Source organism: Carya illinoinensis, chromosome 2 (genome assembly GCF_018687715.1).
Source record: "Carya illinoinensis cultivar Pawnee chromosome 2, C.illinoinensisPawnee_v1, whole genome shotgun sequence".
In the NCBI taxonomy this organism is placed as follows: Eukaryota; Viridiplantae; Streptophyta; class Magnoliopsida; order Fagales; family Juglandaceae; genus Carya; species Carya illinoinensis.
This window is the reverse complement of record NC_056753.1, coordinates 15791882-15808834: the sequence shown is the minus strand read 5'-3', so window position 1 is coordinate 15808834 and position 16953 is coordinate 15791882. Positions and strand designations below refer to the sequence as shown.

Below are 16953 nucleotides of genomic sequence, written 5' to 3'. Positions count from 1 at the left end.
CACCATGTAAACTTTTACACAACCTAAACCTCTCTCAATGTAGAAATATGTAGCATTGTTTTCTATATGCCTTGCTATTTGCCACACCATTTGGATCCTTTTGGCTAAATATGGGTGCAGTGTAATTTGTCTCCTGCCGTTTATCAGTAACCAACCAGAGTATATAGTAAAAACAAAAACAAAAAAAAGCAAAAAAATTGATCGGTCAGACTATATAGTAAAAATAAATGGAGGAAGCTGAGTTTTGGGATTTTGGGGGACGTGGGGTTGATAAAATGGGAGGCATCACGACAGAAATTTGTGGGTTTTCATTTTATGTAGTCTTGTAAGGTTCCATACAACTTATAAGCTTCTTAGGTTTAAACTACTTTTCAAGACCACATATGGCAGACCATGACAACAGACCTCCTTAAAAGTGCAAATCATCCTCTTTTACCAAACCGTTTTGTATGTTAAAGGGCAAAAGCCAAAAAGATGCGTGTAGGATTTAAAAATAGGTAGCAAACTGGTTGAGAGAAAGGATTCCAGTGAATTACTGATACATCTGCAAGACACAGAACCCTATGTTTCAGAAATTTTCACTGTATTTAACCTGTCCATACTAAGGTTTTGAAAGCAATTTTTCTTACATTTTCCTTCTTCCACATTCAATTTAAAGAGAGGAATTATGTCATAAATTATCATTTATTTTGATCAGAAATATCTTAATTAAACCCAAAACATTACAAACCAAAAAAGTTTTCAAACCATTACAAAGTTTTCAAGACTACCGTCTATATGTTTAGAACTAATGAGCAAACCATTAATGGTACGTAAATCAATTCAAACTGAAGTTCTATTTCGAAGGTGACATCGATCCACTATAGAATCTTATACCAGATAAAGAAGAAGAAGAAAATTACAAAGAATCATTGCAGTCCTAGAAATAAATTGACTACCAACTTCTCGACCAAGCTTGAAAGGTCTTAATTTTCTCTCTCATAAAATTTTTGTGGCAGAGGAATTATCAATTTTTTGGAAGAGGCAGGGGAGGCAATAACCTTTGATATGGTTTCGTCCCTGATGATAATCAAAACCAGTACTGCCAGAAATCCTTTTCTGAAAAATAAAAAGTAAAAACATATTAGAACTTTCTGCATGGAAACAATAAAAACATCTTATGCATATAGGAATATATATATCAATATGTACACACACGCGATCGAAAGGCAGTTGGAATCACCGCACCTACACACCCGAACAAAGTTTAATGCAGAAATGTACAGTGGGTTGGCCTTAATTGATTTGAGAGAGAGCGAGTGGAGAAGAATGTGAAACAAAGAAAAGTAACTTTCCAAAATATATATGATCGAAAGAGTGGAAGAAAGAGAACCGCTTCGTATTTGCCACTTCCGTTTCTTCTGTTGCCTCTTCGGTTTAATTTTTTAGAACCGTTGCCTCTTCATGTCACGGCCAATTTGTACGTGGGATATAAGCGGTGCTCACTTGGTGCACCCTTTCATTCCTGATTTTTAAGGAATGAATGCCATCAACACAGTTCACCCTCTTGCATGTAAGCATGCAGTTTAGCATGAAAATGTGCTTCCTTATGTGGGGATGGTTTGAATATAAGCAAGAAATTTCAACAAGACAGTTCATGATTTTTATGCTTTCATTTTCACTGTCATGTTTTTTTTTCCCTACTGGAAGCGGAAGACTCTGTTTTGCAGATACTTCGATTTTACATGTTTCATTTGTGCGATCTTCATAAACGTCAACTTCATGTCTGTGGCCGCCGGGGTGGTTGGGCATGGTTGGCTCATGGTTGAGGTAGCTGCAGTGTTTGGAAGCAGGAGGGTCGGTACTTTGCATTCGGGAAACAAAACAGGGGTATTTCGGTGCAACTTCTGCTGGGAGACTGCATGGTGCACGGTGGGGCTGGGCTACGACGATGGTTTCCGCACCAAGAGGAAGGCTGCTGTGGGGCAGCACCGAGGCTGAGCAGTGTGAGGAGGGTGGTTTCTACGGCAGTGTGGTTGACGGTTTCTCGTGGGATTGATAATATGGGGCCGTAACACGGTGGTTTAGAAAGGGGCACTACGGTTTCGCGTGGCTGCCAGTGGCGTCAGTTCCAAGTGGAAAGCTCTGTCGTGGCAGCGGGTGGCGGCAGCTACGTATGGAAGGAAAGCTAAAATGGAGGTATGCGACGTATGAATTTGCATAAACGCGGTGGACGTTTTGGAGGGGAGACAACCGACTAATGCGGTATTAATCCCAAGTGTGAAGGGAAAACTTGGCTTTTATACAATTAAATAGATAGATTCCTTAATGAATTACATGTCAGAATTATATACACTTTCGGAGTCAACATCTCGAGCCGGCCGCTTCCGGAGTAGTTACAAAGAGATGTACACCAATTAACAATTCGCATATCCATTGACTTTGCTCTTCCTTCCATTTATTCCAATAATAGGTAATACCATAACCAGTCTTCTTCTCATCAGACATATCAAACAAGAAGTATGGCAGACTTCACGCCTCAATACCTCCTCTTCACTTTGATTCTCTTAGGCACTTTCTCTGCAAATCATGGATGCAACCAAATTGCCCGAAAGTCTCTATTGTCCTTACCCTTCACTACTTCGTCTCCTCCATTAAACTGGTCTTCCATTGATTCTTGCCTCTGGGATGGTATTTCTTGTGATCATAAAGGTCAAGTCACTCATGTTTGGTTACCCTCCAAGGGCCTCAGAGGCAGCATATCTTCCGTTCTTGGAAACCTTTCACGTCTCTCTCACCTCAATCTCTCTAACAATTCACTTTCAGGTCCTCTCCCTACTGGATTCTTTTCGAGCTGGAACCAACTCAGGGTCCTTGATTTGAGCAACAACCATCTAGCTGGAGACATTTCTTCACTATTTTCTTCTAATGGCTGGCCTGCATCCATTCAAATAGTTGACATCTCTAAGAATGACTTCAATGGGATGATCCAATCTTTGTTCCTCCGGCAAGCATGGAATTTGATCGAGCTTAATGTCAGCCACAATGGCTTCACAGGTCATATTCCTTCCTCTCTTTGCATCAATTCTCCCTCAGTTAGGCTCCTCGATTTCTCTTTCAATAATCATAGTGGTCAAATTCCTACTGGAATAGGGAGATGTTCAAAGCTAGAAGTTTTCCGAGCAGGTTTTAACTATTATCTCTCCGGACAGCTTCCACATGATATATACAATGCAATAGAGTTGACAGAAATCTCCATACCTTTCTCTAATCTCTCAGGGCCTATTAACAGTGACATTGTGAACCTTACGAAACTCACAATCCTTGAGTTATATTCCAATCAATTCAGTGGCAAGCTACCTCTGAATATAGGAAAGCTGTCCAAATTGAAGCAGCTTCTCCTTCATATGAACTGCTTAACAGGCTCTCTGCCTCAATCTCTGACAAATTGCACAAATCTCATTGAATTGAATTTACGGTTCAATTTATTTTGTGGATATATTTCTACTCTTAATTTCTCTGGCCTTCAACAACTCACTATACTTGACCTTGGGGGTAATGAATTTACTGGCAAATTGCCAGCAGGCCTTTACTCGTGCAAGTCCCTCAAAGCAATTCGACTTGCCCAAAACAGATTGGAGGGACAAATTATGCCAGAGGTGCTTCAATTGAAACTCTTACAATACCTTTCACTTGGCGACAATAAGCTAACCAATCTCACAGAGGCAATCAAAGTTTTGTCGGGTTGCAAGAGTCTTATAATAGTCATCCTTCCACTAAATTTTCAGCATGAGGCAATGCCTAGTGATGACAGTATAGTTGGTTCTTTCGGATTCGAAAATTTACAAGTCTTGGGTCTTGGTGGTTGCCAACTGACTGGTACTTTGCCTTCATGGTTGTCTAAACTTAAGGAGTTAGAAGTTCTGGATCTAAGTTCCAATCGAATCACAGGATCAATTCCTGGTTGGTTGTCAACTCTTCCAAGGCTATTCTATTTAGACTTATCCAATAACCTCATTTCGGGTGAATTTCCAAAAGAACTTGTGATTTGCCAGCATTGGTATTAAAACAGACTGCACCTAAAGTTGAGCAAAGTTATTCGGAGTCGCCAATTTTTGTCTACAAAAATGGTACCATTTCCAAAAATTGTACCTTTAACCAATACAATTACCTCACCTCCATGCCACCAGCGATATATATTGGAAACAATAGTCTTAGTGGCAACGTTCCCATTGAGATTGGCCATTTACTGCAGCTTCATGTGCTGGATCTTAGCCACAATAGCTTCTCAGGAAACATTCCATATCAAATATCTGAGCTCACAAACTTGGAAAAATTAGATCTCTCTGCAAACAAGTTCTCTGGTGAAATACCAGCATCACTAACTAGTCTTCATTTCTTGTCGTGGTTAAGTGTTGCAAACAATGACCTCAACGGAATGATACCGTCAGGAACTCAACTCCAGAGCTTTGATCCCTCTGCATATGAGGGCAATCCTGGACTTTGTGGTAAACCACTTCCACTTGAGTGTGCAAATGTTGTTAGCCAAAATAGAGACAAGGAGATTCAAGAGGAGAAACGTGGGCTTGGAAATGTAGGGTTTCGTGTTAGTCTGGTGCTCGGTTTTATTACAGGATTTTGGGGTGTCTGTGGTCCTTTATTCTTTAACAATTATTGGAGAGTAGCATATTTCCAATTCCTGGATAGCTTGAAGTATAGTATCAATGCACAGCTAGCAAGATGTGTGGCCAGATTGCATGGAAGACCTGAAATCTACTTGTAATATATGCCATCCGATGGGTTGGAAGAAGATAACTTCCCATAGGATTGAAAATTTGACAGAGGTTCCTACTCATCCAGTACACTCAGAAAAGAAGTACTCTTTGCATCAGTTTTTCTTTTAAGAGCAGACATACATAGAGATACAATGTTGAACTGTCAAGTTTTTCGTTTTGTTTAATTTTGTTGTAGACAATACAATGAATATTCAGCTTTTATCTATTATTGTTTGTTTTGTAAATATTGTCTTCAAAGGCTTGCTTGATTTAGGGCATGTTTGGACAGACAAAGAATTAACAGAATTCTTAAAATTCTAAAAACTTTCTTATAATTTCATTCTAAAATATCATTCAAATACAAAACATTTTTCAACTTTTTCACATAGTCATTACCTAATCATTAACCAAGCATAAAAACCAATACAATTTTTATAAACTTCGAAACAGAACATGTGATATCCCGTTTTTACGTGTATTTTCACTGAAGGAGTTTTTTAATTTAATTAATATTCTAGTTCTTTTATTTTAAATTTTATATTTTAAATTGGTTTTATTTCATTTGATGTGGTGTTTAATTTATTTTAGTCGTTTTATGGTTTTTAAAATCGTTTTCGTCGGATTAATTTTTAGACTCCGGAAGTGAAGATTAGACCTCATTTTCTTTCTCCATCTTTTCTTTTCTCTTTTTTCTTTTTCCCTTTTTCCTTTTTTCTTTTTCCTTTTCTTCTTTTCTTCTTTCTTTCTTTTTCTTCTTCTCCTTTTTCCTTCTCTCTCCCCGCACGCAGCACCTCTCCCTTTCTTCCCGTCGCCGTCCAGCCTCCAGCCCCGAACCACCGCCGTCCAGCCGGCATGGTCGACACCTCCCACCCAGAACATCCCCCTCCAGCCAGTGAACACCCCCACCAATTTTCAGTCCCATCCGTGCCGCCGATCACCCCCTACAGCCCATCTAAGCTGCACGGCTTTTTGCCGTTTCCGGCACCATCGCTCCACCTCCGGCCACCACCTCTTCACCACTTCATCCCCTACCTCTTGCCGTCCTAACCCACCCATTTCCAGCCCCGATCCGTTGCCAGAGTAGCTTCCACGAGCTCAACTCCAATCATCCCATTTTTGCACTTCCACCGCCATTTCCACCGCCACTCACGGCCAAAACTCACTTCTTTTAACTTCATAAACATCTCTAACCTATCAATTTCGTATCTTGGTTTGTCTCCGTTCGAAAGTGGATAATTTATAACCTACGGCTACAGTTTAAAATACACTGTTACGTTTCTTTTTCTCCGTCATTTGCAATGTCGTGAGCTTTCAAAAAATATCTTATAGCGCTGTAAGTATTTTTCAAACTCTATTTTAGATTTAAATATATTATTGTTTTTACAATAAATTATTAGACTGGTTGGTTGATTCCAGACTGAGTCTGAGGAGTTTGGGGGTCGGATGGATTAAGGACGGAGTTGTTTGGTTGATGTTGATATTTGTTTGAGATATTTGTATCTTGATGTTTGCATTGTATAGTGCACGCATGTTCATGTTTAAAAAAAGGGAAAATCGAGTTTTCGTGTAGTTGTATGCATGTACATGTGTTTGTAAAATGGAAACTGGGCTTGTAAGCGAGAAATGATTTATGGCATATGTGAACGGTTGGATTGACTGGTTTGAGTCAGAGGCACGTGTAGGGATGGTGGTAAACAGGGACGGTAGTGGAATCCCGCCTATGGTTCCCTCCTACGGTACACGCGGCGTAGGGATGGTGGTAAGCAGGGACGGTGGTAGAATCCCGCCTACGGTGCACGCGTAGGGATGGTGGTGAGCAGGGATAGTGGTAGAGTCTCGTCTGCGATTCCCACCTACAATGCTCTGATGGTTTGGTTTTTGGGTCATTATCGGGGATAATGGCGAAGTTATGTTTAAAGGATATGTTTTGAGCCAAATGAGATTTTTGGCGTGAGTTGGAAAGTAATACGTTTTTGGGGCCAAATGGGATTTTTGGTGTGTGTGGAAAAATGTGATTTTATGGGATCTGTGCATTTGCTTTCTTTCATGCATATTGTTTGAGTTTAATATATTTTTATCTTGTAGCGTTTGGATTTTTACTTACCTGCGGCACCATTTTGGTACCGTAGATTTTGATGCAGAGATAGAGGAGAAGGAGGCTGAGCCTGAGGAGGCAGCTTCGCCGGAGTTTTGATTGGGAGTTTATGCCTTGTAGTTGGTTTTGAAACATTATTTGTAACTTGTGATATTTTATTATGTATGTTTTGAATGGGTTTGTATTACATATAGAAAAATTATGGTACTTAGTTATATGACTTTATTTATCCACTGCGTGTTTTCTTTTACACACTTATTGCATGTACACATACTTGGCACTTGGCGATAGAGTGGTGACCCGGTGTTGTCATTATCCCGACGTCTCAATTTTCCTGTATGCATACGTAAGATTTGGGGGCGTCACAGAATACAAAAACCAATATAATTTTTACAAATTTTAAAACAAAAATAATATTCAAATAGTTTTTTTAAATTTATAATATTTATATTCAACTTTTTCTTTTTCATTTTCAAAAATCTAATAAAACATTTTCACTTAAACTATTTTATTACTATTCACAAATTTTAAGATACTCCAAGTGACCAAACATGCCTTACTCATTTTTGTTTTTCCATCTTTGAGGCTAACAGTTTGTACAACAAGGAAGTTTTCAATAGTTTCAAATGTCTTACTTTTCAATAGCTAGCAGTTTTAAGTGAGCAAAGAAGGGAAACGCTTTTCATCAAACCCATTTTTTATTTTTTATTTTTTATTTTCCTTTTCTTTTTTTAAGAAAAAAAGCAAATGGGCGAGTATAGAGAAATTATGAGTAATACATACATGGAAATGATTAGTAATAAATAATGTTACATATAATCGTAGAATATGTAAGTACCATGCAATCTCTTTGAAAATGAGTGTGGTTTATTATTAAAAAATTAACCTTTTTTATGTGGATCCCGCATTTATTCAATTTTTCTTTTTAAAATAATCACAATTTTTCTTTTTAAAATAATCATTATATGACGATTGCGCACTCACGATTGAAATTATCTAAAAATGTCTAAACTTAGCCAACTTTGCATATAAGTAGTGCATTTTGTTTTATTCTTATATATGTTTTTCTTGGGAGGAAAATGGATGCGATTTCTTGACAATGAATATCTTTCATGACATGAAAAATTCTTTGTTATCTTTTTTCTCTATAATAATTGGACTTTTTGGCTGATCATCCTAGAAACTGATAGAAAATAAGATAAAATAGAAACAAACATGCAGTAGATAGAAGGAGAATGAATTAAGAAGATAGATTTTAAGGGCTGCATCTTGAAATTCTCAATTGTTATTGAATATAAAGTTTAGATCTATATTTATCAGAAAATTACATGGAGGTGAGATAATGTTAATATTATATACTACGAAAGTCAAATTTATTTATTTGATAGTAATGAAAAGCAAATCACTTAAACATAACATCAAATCAAAGATTGAGCGAATAATAGGTTAATTATAGTCTTGGTCAACTATAAGATGAAAAACAAAAAGCAAAAGATGGTCATTGGCTTCAAATAATACTAAACAGACTAAAACATCCCCTTCAAGTAACAAATAAGCTACTAAAAAAATGCTCATAGCTAATAAAGATACTTATTAAGGCATTGATTCCGACAAAATAAGGTTGAGCAGTGATCAAGATTATGTGAGAGAGGTCAAGTCAAATTGAAAGATTGAGCAAAAAGACATGATCCATGGGATTAAACTTGGTGTTACCAAGGGTTATGATACCATGATGGAAATTAAGATAACATGGAAATACATATGGAGAAGAGAGGAGAAAAATGAGGGAGGGACTTTAAGGGTTACATCTTCACCATTCTCAATTGTGGGTGAATAATGTTTCTTTAGGAAATGAAAAGATCATTTAGAAAGCTATGATATATATATGTGTGTGTGTGTGTGTGTATGTGTGTGTGTGTTATGTCTGCATTGGCATTCATTTGGTTGCCCATTTTAACTGTAATCTTTATGATAAATGTGATGCATGAGTATGATGAAATGTATATTTATTGAATCGTAAGTATCCCATGTTTATACGTGCGTGCGTGTAAGTATGAAGTTAATGAAACGAAGGATGCGGAAAATGAATGAACGATGAAAGGAAATGAATGAATGAAGGCATGAAAACCCAATAAAATATCTTCACTCAAACCATTTTATTATTATTCACAAATTTTGAAATATTCCAAGTGCCCAAACATGCCTTACTCATTTTTGTTTTTCTATCTTTGAGGCTAACAGTTTGTACCACAAAGAAGTTTTCAATTGCTTCAAATGTCTTACTTTTCAATAGCTAGCAGTTTGAAGTGAGCAAAGAAGGGAAACGCTTTTCATGAAACCCATTTTCTATTTTTTCTTTTTCTTTTCTATTTTTAAGAAAAAAAGCAAATGGGAGTATAGGGAAATGATGAGTAATACATACATGGAAATGATGAGTAATAAGTAATGCTATATACAGTTGTGGAATATGCAAGTACCATGCAGTCGCTTTGAAAAATAGTGAGGTTTTATTATTATAAAATTAACTTTTTTCATGTGGATCCCGTATTTATTCACTTTTTTTTAAATGATCATTATATGACACTTGCGCACTCACAATTACAACTATCTAAAACTGTCTAAACTCAGTCAATTTTACTACGTATAAGTGGCGCATTTTTTTTTTATTCTTATGCATGTTTTTCTTGGACAGAAAATGGATGCGATTTCTTGACAATGAATATCTTTTATGACATGAAAAATTCTTTGTTATCTTTTTTCTCTATAATGATTGGACTTTTTGGCTGATCATCCTAGAAACTGATAGAAATTAAGATAAAATAGAAACGGAGATGCAGTAGATAGAAGGAGAACGAATTAAGAAGATAGATTTTAAGGGCTACATCTTGAAATTCTCAATTGTTATTGAATATAAAGTTTAGATCTCTATTAATAAGAAAATTATATGGAGGTGAGATAATGTTAATATTATATATTATGAAAGTCAAATTTATTGATTTGATAGTTAAGAAAAGCAAATCAATTACTTAACATAATATCAAATCCACAATTTGATTTGAAATATTTTCTAACATCTCCTCAAACTCAAAGCAAAGAACTTTGGAATTTGAGGGCAACCATCATATTCGATGATTGATCGCCAATTAGATGATCAAAGGGCTAATAATAGGCCGAAAGATTGAGTGAATAATGAGTTAAGTATAGTCTTCATCAATTATAGGATGAAAAATAAAAAGTAAAAAATGGTCTGAAACTTCAAACAATACTCACAACAGACCAAAAATACCATTCAAGTAACAAATAAGCTAATAAAAAATGCTCTTTACTAATAAAGATACTTAAAAAAGCATTGATTCCGACAAAATAAGGTTGAGTAGTGATCAAGATTACATGAGAGAGGTCAAGCCAATTGAAAGATTGAGCAAAAAGACATGATCCACGGGATTAAGCTCAGTGTTACCAAGAGTTATGATACCATGATGGAAATTAAGATAGTATGGAATAGAGATGGAGAAGAGAGGAGAGAAATGAGGGAGGGACGTTAAGGGTTACATCTTTCCTATTCTCAATTGTGGGTGAATAATGTTTCTTTAGGAAATGAAAAGATCATTTAGAAAGCTATATATATATATATATATATATAATATATGTTATGTATACATTGGCATTCATTTGGTTGCCCATTTTAACTGTAATCTTTATGATAAATGTGATGCATGAGTATGATGAAATGTATATTTATTGAATCGTAAGTATCCCATGTTTATACGTGCGTGTAAGTATGAAGTTAATGAAACGAAGGATGCGGAAAATGAATGAACGATGAAAGGAAATGAATGAATGAAGGCATGAAAACTTAAATTAGGGGCTAAATGAATGTTTTTTATGAAGTTATGGTATCAAATTGAAGGGCAGATTGCAACGTCATGAGGACTCATTAATGGACACTAGTTCAATATGTCAGACTTCCCTTATCATAAGAATGCTAATTTTAACACACGGGACGTAATAATATGCTGATCATCAATGAAAGTGAGAATGTACAAAACATTGTATATCAATGAATGATGAAGAACTTAATGATCTTTTTTATAAATAGATTATTTATTTAGTAAGTAATGTGATAGAATGAGAATGAGAATGAAAATGTATGACTCAAAATATTCAAAGCATTTTATTTTAAAGTTATTTTTACTAAATATTCAGAGCATTTTGTTCCAAGAGAGTCACATGTGGCTACCATAGGGCATGCCTCACCATTATCTATTAGTAAAATAATCTTATACGAATAAAAATATTTAATATTTAAAATATGAAAAAACATGTAGATTGATTGTTTTGTTATAACTTGATCGGTGAATAATTTTGGTCACTGATTATTTATTATTTTATTATTATTTTCTGAGTGATATAAATTTTTTATTCAAATTATATAATATCTCTATTTAAAATATTTTGATGAAAAAAATGGTAATGAGATAAACTTATTATTTTGAAGTTATAAAACAGAATAATGTTATATATAGTCGTAGAATACGGAACTACCAAGCAGTTGTTTTGAAAAAGACTATGATTTGTTATTAAAAAATTAATTTTATTTTATATAAATTTCATATTTTTTTATTATTTTTAAAGTAATTATATGACACTTAAATATATTCGGTAGTGTCAATATCACTCCTCTCTAAAATATCATGATGCATTTCGTGTCAGCCGAGGCGAACGCTACATGCAAGACTTGTATTTTCCTTGGTGGAGATTGACCTACGGAAAAAATTTATTTTTTTCTTAGGGAGTTCAAGACTACATGGCAGACTTCTATTCTTTTGGGGCGCCACACACTTAATTTCTTTTAGAGAGCATATTTCAAGCCGCACGAAGATTTTTCCTCTCTAGCATTCATTCACGCCGCAACACATAAATTCTTCTGGGGCACTCACTCACACTGCAGCGCATTGAATAGCTTTTTGAGGGGTCCAATTGCTGCTATAATCCAGCATCATCCACTGCTTTCAATCTCCATCTCCATTCATTTTGCTTGTTCTTTTCATTCCATACTTTTTATTAAATTTCAATTTGAAGTTTATGGTGTATTTTTAATATTTTTGGATTAAAATTTTGGATATTTTATTTGCTGTTTATTTTATTTTATATTAGTTATTTTTTTCTTGTTTCTTTAAACTTCTATTAAATATGCATTACAATTATATTTTAGATTAATTTAGTTTATTATTTAATTTTCAAATTAATTAAAATTGTTTAGCATAGTTGAATCTTTAATTGTTAATTTTAATTTGTTAGTCTTTTACATTCCATTTCGACACTAAAAAAATCCAAAAGTATGAATCTAGTCAATGACTAGTGCCTTTTTTATTTCCGTTGCATCATTCCATTCATTGTACATACCATCACTTTTATTTGTGAAACTTTTCACTATTTTATACGAGTTTAGATTTAAACAACTTTTCCCGAGGAGACGATTTAGGAATTTTATTCCTAATTATTACACGACATCCTCCTGCACTTGGGATAGCATTTGTGCTATTCATTTTTTAGTGAGTCAAGTTTTTGGCGCCGTTGCTAGGGATAGTTGTCCAATTTAAATTTAAACTCGTTATTTTTTATTTTCATATTTCTTTTCACTATCTTATCTCTAACTACATATTTCATTTGCCATCTACCACTTAGTTGCTTGAACCTTATTTATGCTATTTAGACTGATGTTTCATGTCATGGGTGAGAGAAAGTTCAAATAGGTTACTTAGAGTTACATCGAGTATTGAGAGTAGTATATACAGCTTGGAGATAGATAGCTCTTTTGTCTCTTCTATGAGCAAGGATATTGAAATTGAGCAAATCATGGCTGCACCTGCATCACGCACTCTTAAGGATTATTTGCAACACACTCACTACACCTTCATGCATTGTTTTACCCGAAGATAAACCTAATTTTTCTATTAAGCATGGTATGATGTCAGTGATACTTCAGTTCCACGGGATGGATTCTGAGAGTCCTTACCAGCACTTGACAGATTTTCAGTTGGCTTGCACTACGTTTATTACCAAGGCCATTACTGATGAGTTTATTAGATTTCATTTGTTTCTTTTCTCTTTAATGGATAAAGTGAAGATTTAGTTTAATTCTTTGACGCCTAATTCTATCTCTAGTTGGTCTGATATGCAGTGTGAATTCTTACAAAAAAAATTTCCTTTTCAAAGAACTCAGTTTTTGCAAAAGCAAATCAGCCAATTCAATTAGAAACCTGATGAGACTTTTCAGGCCAATTGGGAAAAATTTAAAGATTTGGTAAACATCTGTCCACACCATGGTTTCGAATCTTGGAGGTTGGTGAGCTATTTTTACACTAGTCTCACTCCAGAATGTAAGTAGTTTGCTCAGACGATGTGCAATGGAGAATTCTTTAGCAAGAGCCTAGATAAAGCACAATCATTTTTTGACTATCTTGCCGAGAGGGCACAATAGTGGAACACTCGTACTGATCGAGTGCCGTTAATAGCACAGCCGCTAAGGGCTATTTTTGGAGGGGGCATATATGAGCTGAAGGAAGACACTGATGTTCAAGCCCAAATAGCTGCATTAACTAGAAGACTGGAGGTCATGGAAATGGAAAAAGTAAAGGCTGTGAAAGTAGTATAGGCATGTTCTATATATGTTGATTCGAACCATAAGACCCAAGACTGCCCGATTATGCCAGTATTTCAAGAAAATGGGGCTGAGCAGATGTAATCAACTAACTGGGTTAACAGAACACAAAATCAGCTCTTTTCCAACACATATAATCCAGGGTGGAGGAATCACCCAAATTTCTCATGGAGAAATAATCAACCTGGCTGGTCTCCACCATCTTAGCTGCAGTCATTTCATCAGGGTGCTCTTTAACACTAGTATCAGCCATATCAGAGTTCTCAAAGCTATCCTTTTGTAGCTCCTCCTGGATTTCAGCCTCATATAGCTACACAGAGTTCTCAACCTCCATCATCTGCAGAGAAGTCTCTAGATGACAGTATGACACAGATGGCCAATACACTTCAGCAATTCATGCAGATTCAGGCCACCACAAACAATTAGAACACTCAGGCCATAAATGAGTTGCGTGACACTATTAATAAGATGAGCACAACCTTGAGCACTCTAGAGAAAGGGAAATTTCCAGCACAACCTCAGCCTAATCTTCAAGTATACAGGTAATAACAACAGCAAGTGCATAATGTCTCAGGAGACGTTATTGAGGCAGCGAAGGCCGTTCTTACTTTGAGAAGCGGGAAGGAAGTTCCCCAACCTGAGATGACCATGGATAGACAAGTAGTTGGTTTTAAACCTAAAGATGTAATAGAGACTGATGAAGTTGAGAAAGAACCAGAGGAAGTGAGGCTAGAGTCAAAGAAACCTGTGAGTGGAGAGACTTAAACTACTAGGGGGTACCAACCTGTGGTTCCCTATCCTCAGAGATTGGCAGTTGGCCAAAATAACAAATATCACACTGAGATTCAAGAGATTTTGAAGCAATTCAAGATTAATATCCCACTCTTGGATGCCATACAACAAGTGCTTTCTTATGCAAAAATTTTGAAGGACTTGTGCACAGTGAAGAAGAAGCTAAATGTGAAGAAGAAAGCCTTCCTAACAGAGCAAGTTAGTGCACTGATATTGAGTGAGACTCCTCAGAAGTTTGGAGATCCTGACTCTCCCCACATTTCCATTATGATTGGTGAGTCACGCATTGGGAGAGCTCTACTTTATTTAGGGAGTAGTGTGAACTTACTACCATTCTCAATGTATGAGTAGTTGGGATTGGATGAGCTGAAAAAAGACCTACATCATGCTACAGTTAGCTGACAGATCAGTTAAAGTGCCGAGGGGTATAGTTGAAGATGTGCTGGTCCAGGTGGACAAATTTTATTACCCAATAGATTTTGTAGTTCTTGACATACAGCAGCCAGTCTCCACTATTCACCAAGCACCTGTCATCCTTAGACGCCCATTCCTTGCTACTTTGAATGCACTTATTAATTATTAAATTGGAGTACTGAAGCTCACTTTTGGGAACATGACATTGGAGATGAATGTGTTCAACACTTGCAAGATGCCTAGTGGATGCGATGATTCAGATGTGCATGCTGTTGATATGATGTATGATTTTGATATTTCAGAGTTGTTATCAGTATTTGATTTTGAGAGTGCATCTGAGGATGGCTTTCCTAAGTAGTATGAGGCTTTTTTTGAAACAATTCCTATATCATTAGAGTTGACAAAGACATCTGGGTCTCTTCAGTTATCAGATGTGAGTTACACGAGTAATTGGCGTAGGCTAGTCTTTGAAGCTCTTGATTTACCAGGAGCCATGAAGTCATCCAAAGAAGAGATCCCAGTATTAGAGTTGAAGCCACTACCCGAGAATTTGAAGTATGTTTTTTTGGGCCCAATTGAGGATACATTTCTAGTGGTCATTTCTTCTTAGCTCACTTCAAAGCAGGAAGCAGAATTATTAACAATGCTGAGAAATCATCGAGGAGCGATAGGCTGGACTATTGCAGACATCAAATGTATTGATCCTTCAATTTGTACCCACAATATTTTTCTGAAAGGAGATGCGAGACCAGTTCGTGATGCACAGCAGAGGTTGAATCCTACCACGAAGGAGGTGGTGAAGAACGAAGTGCTGAAATTGTTAGCTGTAGGAGTCATCTATCCTATCTCTGACAGCAAATGGGTAAGTCTAACACAGGTAGTACAAAAAAAATCTGGTTTAACTGTTATTGAAAATGCTAATGGTGAGTTGATCCCGACTAGGAAGGTAACGGGCTGGAGAATGTGTATTGACTACCGAAAGTTGAATTCAGTCAGTCGAAAAGATCACTTCCCATTACCTTTCCTGGATCAGATTTTAGAAAAAGTAGCGGGTAATGCTTTTTATTGTTTCTTGGATGGCTTCTCTGGTTATTATCAAATTTCTATAGCACTAGAGGATCAAGAGAATACCACCTTCACTTGCCCCTTTGGTACTTTTGCTTTTAGAAGAATGTCATTTGGTTTATGTAATGCACCTGCTACTTCATTGAGGACCATGTCTCTCACTAGTTGAGGTAGCGTGTGTGCACACTTTATTTCTAGCATTTTGTGAAATTTGAGCAGTTTGGTGAAGTGGTTGAGCAGAATTATTTTGTGAAGATTTATTTTCAACCTTGAGCATAGATCATGATTTCTGATGCATCATATTAGTTGATATATGGTTTGAAACACCGGGCTGCTATACTTATTAAGATGAGACTTGGTAAGATTTATATCAAACGAAAGAAAAAGTTTGAAGGATATTTTGCACATGCTTACACATGTAGTGTTTATCATTTACTGTCCACTGATTTAACACATGAGAAGTAAACTGTAGGACTATTGAGCCATGCTAAAAAAAAAAAAAAGAATGAAAGACAAAGAAGAAAGAGAGGACTCGAAAAGAATCGAGAAAAAAAGAAGAAGAAGAAGAAGAAAATAAAGACAACTTGGTGAACTTTCCTAAGTAAAGGCTAGAAACAGTTACCCTAATTTTGAGGGTTGAGTGTTCAACCTTTAAACAGAGCTAGCGTGAAAACTGCTAGTCCCTTGGGTTTTGAGGTAGTTAGAATCAGCAATGATTAATCTTAATGTTGAAAAATCCTATGACAAATCCTAGCTAGTAATGAGGAACACACAACCGTGTAGCTACACACACACAAACGTCTAGCTCCTGGGGTTGAGTAGTCATGAATCACCTTTTGTGAGAATTCGGAATTGTGTTTGATTGATTTTGTTTGAATTTCGATCTTTATGCAATGTTCATCTCAACTAATTTTCACAATTTTGCTCAAGGATTAGCAAAATGCTAATTGGGATGTATGATTAAGCTGAAATATTGCATATTTTTATACATTTAGAACCAATATATTTTAATTCTTTTATTACATTATTATTGATTTTATATGAAAAATTGATTAAGATGCATAAATCCGAGTTGTGATTTAAATTGATAAATAGCATGGTTTTTGCTTAATATTATAACTTGTGATTTAATTGGACAATGTTTATTTACATATATACCATATTTTTGA

At 35.9% G+C, this 16953-nt stretch overlaps 1 pseudogene; it reads left to right on the top strand.

Annotated features, from left to right (window-relative positions):
* The first annotated feature begins 2361 nt into the window (after positions 1-2361).
* Positions 2362-4762, top strand: LOC122301738 (annotated as a pseudogene).
* Positions 4763-16953: the final 12191 nt, after the last annotated feature.